The sequence below is a fragment of the Mesocricetus auratus genome, unplaced genomic scaffold (assembly GCF_017639785.1).
Source record: "Mesocricetus auratus isolate SY011 unplaced genomic scaffold, BCM_Maur_2.0 Super-Scaffold_100014, whole genome shotgun sequence".
NCBI lineage: Eukaryota > Metazoa > Chordata > Mammalia > Rodentia > Cricetidae > Mesocricetus > Mesocricetus auratus.
In genome coordinates, this window is record NW_024429197.1 from 58968205 (window position 1) to 58974473 (window position 6269).

Genomic DNA, 6269 nt, shown 5'->3' on the forward strand with positions numbered 1-6269 from the left:
ACTTACACAAATGAAAAACATATATGTTTACCAACTTTTAGCATTACATATATTATAATTTCATGAGTATGAACATTTTGCCTGTTTTTATGTATGTATGTATGTGCGCCGTATATATGCTCAGTAGTCACAGAGGTCAAAAGGTAGCTTAGCATCCTTTGAAACTGGAGTTAAAGACAGTTTTGAATTATAATTTGGGACCTGGCATTTAATCCTGTGTCCTTTGTCAAGAGCAATTAATGTTCTCCAACAGGCAACCAACTCTTCAGACCCTTGCATTTGTTTCTTATTCTGAACAAACTATTTAACAGTGAGCATGTGTGCATATGTGTGTGTGTGTATGTTTGTGTGTGTGTGTGTGTGTGTGTTAAACACGTACTTAAAACTCATTATGGCACTATATAGAGCTTATATAAAATATTTTCATGTAAAATGATTTCCCAAATTTCTTATATACAATATAATTTCTTCAAATTAATGTCATCATTCTGTGTATAATTAATTTACTATATGTTAGCCATGGCTGATGAGAATTGTCTTCTTTATTCTGTGTTCTGAATTGTTACAGAAACTTAATCGATTGATCATAATTAATTTCCTACAAATCTGTCAGAGAACAATATAGTCTTCACTTTTTATTTATAAGTAGTTCAATATTTTAATCAACAAATTGTCAGTTTCTTGCCTATAAGGCTTGCTTTCTCTATTTTCTACCCATAACAACCTAGAGAGAATGTTCAATGCTTCCATTTACCTGATTTGCTTTCAGTTGTCTCTTTGCTTTCCTAAGAGATATTCCACAGTTAATTAGAGATGCCAGAGAGCAATTGGGCCTAAAAAATATATCCAGTAAGCTGTGGTTTGAAAATGGGACAATGAATTTTATTTAACAAAAATACTGTGAAAAACATTTTATAGCTAATAACCAGGGTCAAGTGGCAGAAAATAAATGAATTAATGAAAAAGAATAATAGTGTACTTATGTATTAATCTACTATTTAAATTAAAATCTATTATAGAAATCTTAGAAACTACATGAAAATACAATAATGTGCATGAAATTTGAATTAATTATTTTAATTCATAATCACTTAATTGATGAATTATTCACTAATTATACCACTTTTTATAAGAGAATTTAATAATATACTTTTCTTTTCCTGATTCATGCACCAAATTATAAACAATGAAAATTTTGAGAGAAGCAAATCCAAGTAGTGATATTATATCTGATATGCTGATATGGCTACTTGACCCTACATGATTTTGCTTATGGTTGCCAATACACTGGATTAAGATTTTTCATAAGATTACAAACGGATACTTCAATAGCTTGACCTCCTAAACAAATTACTAAAGTGCCATCTCGGACATCAGAATTTGGTGGGAAAGACCAGTATACGTGAGAATCAATTTTAATACAAGGCTTTGTTAATCTTACTATTAGTAACATAAGTAGGAATACAGTTGGCTGGGGATTATCAGATATAATTATAATAAAACAAGTGCAAGGTATGCTTCCTTCATTGCTGTATCTAGGTGAACTATAACAAAAATTATCTAGATAATCAGTATAAACAAATTTTCAAAATTTTTGAACTATGAGTTGATTTGTTTCTATTTCTGTAATTCCATTCGACTCTTTCTAGTATTTTTCTTCCAGGAAGCAAATAGACTACTGAGAATGTACAGCAAGTACTTATATAATAGGTATGTGCTTCAACAACTTTGCCTCCTTTGCCTTAAATTGCAATAGAATTAATTTTGTACTAAATAAGGATATATACTCTCTACAAGATTTACAGGTTCCAGTAATGCACATCAGTAGAAAATAAGCCATTCATTATTATACCATAATGCCTGTATTGTTCATGTAAAATTTTACTTTACAAAGATTTGAAATATTTTTATATATTATGTGAAATTCTGCACCAAACTTGTCTTACATTCTATCCTAAATTTATTCGTAGAAATAACATATGACACCAGTCATTTACAAATAGGGTAAAAACTGACAATTGAGGTCTTTACCAAAGACCTATATAGTGACCAGAAAAACTTGGTGAGGCAAAGAAAATGTAGTATCATCCTGGGTTTGGATCTTGTTTGGTTGACAGAGCTTGCATTGACAATAAGGGCCCCAACCTACCTGCCAAGACAGATTTCGCCAATGAAATCAAGTACAGGATATTGCAGTTGGCACTCTGGTATGAAAAAAAAAAAACCAGGATAACTAAAACAATCCTGTATGAACAAAGAATATATGGAGATATCACCTTCAGTGATTTCAGTTTCTAATACAATATTGTTGTTATAAAAACCACATTTTATTATCATAACACCATACAGGTGGACCAATGGAATTGAATCAAAGCTGCAGACATGAATCCACATATCTATAGACATTGATTTTTAACACAGAATTAAAAAATTATTCAATGAAGAAAACACTAATTTATCGCAACAAATTGTTTGAACTGGATATCAGCATTTTAGAAGAATGCAAATAGAATCATAGATATCACCTTGTACAAAACTCAAGTCCAAGTGGATTAACGACCTCAACATAAATCCAGATACAGTGAATTTGATAGAAGAGAAAGTGAAATTATTTCAATTACAGTGTCACAGGAATAAACTTTCTAAACAACACACCAATAGCACAAGCATTAAGATCAACAATTAATTAATAGGACCTCATGAAATTGAAAATCTTCTCTATTCAAAGAACCCTGCTAATAATACAAAATTGTAGCTTACAAAATGGGAAAAGATTTTCACCAGCCTCACATCTGACAGAGGAATGAATCCCAAAATACATAAGGAACTCATGAAACTAGATATCAACAAGGCAAATAATTCAATTAAACCTGGGGTACTGATCTAAACAAAGAATTCTCAACAGAGGAATATCAAATAGTTTTGAAATTTTTAAGGAGATGTTAAACATCCTTAGCTATCACAGAAGTGCAAATTAAAATGTCTTTGAGATTTCTTCTTATACCTGTCAAAATAGCTAATATCAAAAACCCAAGTGAGAGGACTAAGCCACAGCCCCTGCATGAATGGATGTGTGGTGAAATGGGGGGTGTGTAAGTGAGGGTGGGAGGAACAGTGGGAGGGAGAACATTATGAAATTACAAATATAAATTTAATTAAAAAAACTCCAAGTGACAGCTCATGCTGGAACAGATGTGGATCAAGGGATCACTGTTGCTGGTAGTCTTGCAAGTGTGTGCAGCCGATTTGCAAGCCAGTGTGCCAGACTCTCAGAAAACAAAGAATCATTCTACCAAAAGATATGCTCTTGGGTACAGCTCTAAATGACGTTAAATTACACCAGAAGGACACTTGCTCAACTATGTTCATAGCAGCTATATTTGTAATAGCCAGAACCTAGAAACAATCTACATGTCCGTCAACTGAAGAATAGATAAACAAAATTTATAAACTGTAGTATTACTCAGCTGTTAAAAACAGAGACACCAGGAACTTTGAAGGCAAATGGATGGACCTAGAAAAAAATCACCATGAGTGAGTTAACTAAGAACGAGAAAGACAAATGTAACTTAGATGTATTTGTTGTAAAATAAAGGAGGTGTATGGTACGATCCACAGACCCAGAGAAATCTGGTAACATGTAGAGTTCATTGGGGAGATACTCTGGTCCCCTGGGGAAGGGAAATAGACAATATTTCTTGAGTGGACCTGGGATAGGTGGGAAGGTAACTTGAGGAATTTGGTTGGGGGTGTGAAGAAGTGGAAGAGTTCTAAAAAGACTGCTGTGAAAGGGAATGCATTTTGGTGTCAGGGAATCTCCCAGGAATCTACAAGCATGACTCCAGGTAATACTCCTAGCAATATCTAGCTGGAACTGGCCATATTCTGTAACCAGGTTTGTTCATAGCCCACTTATCATAAGAGAGACTTCATATGGCAACTGGAGGAAACAGATGTAGACAAACAGCAAAACACCAAGCATTAGTTGGAGTTCATTGAATCCTACAGCAAAGGAAGAGAGATAATCCTAGGAGACAGAGAAGTCAAGGATACCATAAGAAAACTGACAGAATCAACTCAACAGGGTTCATAAGAACTCACTGATAATGAACTCACAGTCAGGAAGTCTGCATGAAACTGAACTAGGGACTATGCATACATGTGACAGTTGTGTAGCTTGGTCCTTTTGTGGTACTCATAAAAGTGGGAACAAGGTCTGTCCCCCACTCTTCTACTGGTTTTTGGGACCCTACTCACCATATTGGGTAACCTTGCACAGTCTCAACACATGCGGAGGTGCTTAGTTTTACTGCGACTTGATATGCCTTGAAGAAAACAGTTTTTTCCTAAATATAAAAGAAGGAGGTGTGGATTGGGGCAGTAATGGGAACAGAGGGGACTTAGGGTCAGGGACTGGGAGAAAAGGAGAGAGGATAAACTACAGTCACAATGTCAAATAAATTAATTAATCGAAAAGAATTTGTGATCACTAAGCTGTATCTTCAAAAGATACCAACAAGAATACTTATGTCTAAAGTGGAGGATAAACACAAGCAAGAAGTAACATGATATAGAAATGAATACTTTATATTGGTATAGATTTTGGCTTATTAGTACAAATTAAAGGTCAATTTTGCTATATGTATATTTCTACTCTTGTTTAGGTAATGTGTTTATAGATCTTTTTAAAATGTATATTAAGTACAGATTACAGATAGTCATCTATAATAATCAAAACTTATATTTATGATAGATAGGTTTTCTAAATATGAAAAGACATATTTCAAATGGACAGACATTCTTCAAAACCTTTCCAAGACTTACAGATTATGACATTTAAAATAGTTTATAATAGGGTTTTTCATGAAAACACAACTGCTCCTGGCAACACCAATTACATCAGAGAGGAACTCCTTAGGGAGTTTGCTTTCAATCTGACAAGACTAGTCATTGGAGCAAGGAACTCCTCTTGCCTGGTCTGCTTGACTGTAAGATGTATAAACTGGACATGAAGGACCCATAGAAAAGAGACTGCTGAACTTGCCAAAACAAGAGGGGTAGAGCGTCAGGGTCCCTGTTTCATGGACGAGACTGCAAGACTTCTATAGGACACAAAAAATGGTGAACAAACTGCCAATATAGGCAGGACAGTTTCAAATTTCTTGCTTTGTTGTAAAGACTGCTAGACACTCTAGGCCTATAGGCACAAGATGGTTTCTCCCACATTACAGAGGAAGTTTGGGTGACTTTCCAGACAGCAAAATGTCTTTGTAAATTCCAGATTTTACATGCTATCCTTCTGTGATCTTTGGTTAAGTTGAAAAAGAGAGTTATGTTTATTGTTTTAATTGGTTGCAATAAAAGTAAGTTACATTTAAAACTTTTGACTCACAAAGATAAGATAGATGATAGAATATTTAATATTAATATGAGTTGTATCAATTCCCTAATAAAAAGTCACAGATTAACAGAATGATCAGAAAACAGGACCCATTTTTCCTGTCTCTATTAAACACACCTTAAGACCAATTACATAGAAACTACCCAAGGGTAAAATAATTGAAAAGTTGGTGGCGCACGCCTTTAATCCCAGCCCTCGGGAGGTAGAGGCAGGCGGATCTCTGTGAGTTCGAGGCCAGCCTGGTCTACAGAGTGAGTTCCAGGACAGCCTCCAAAACAATACAGAGAAACCCTGTCTCGAAAAACCAAAAAAAAAAAAAAAAAAAACTAGGAAGCAAGCAAATGTCACTATTCAGATATCTGACAAAAATTTAAAAAAAAGAACTTCAAAAGAATTAATCAGAAGATATAATTAGGGATACTTAATTTTCATTAAAAACAGCAATACTTTGTGCTATAAACATATATGTATAAGGAATAAAAGTACCCAACTTCATAAATAAGCATGATTGAAATTAAAATCAGTAATTGACCTAAAAACAGTGATGTGAGTCATTTCAGAACATTACACTCACCAAGAAACAGGTAATCTTTGAAAATACAAAAATAATAGAAAAACATGATTTTAAATAAATCATAGTAAAATGTAATTAACAGATCTACAGAATGTATACAAACATTAAATATCCTCATTGTTCCTTTCAGCCCAGGGAACTTTCTCCAAAGTGGAGCTCATTCCCGGACACAGAGCAAGTGTCAACAAACACAGAAAAAAAAAACCACAATTCGCCTTGTACATTCTATCAGATTGAAGCTGGATGTCAAAATTAAGAAAGGAATATAGTATACAAATAAATTATGGGTAAACA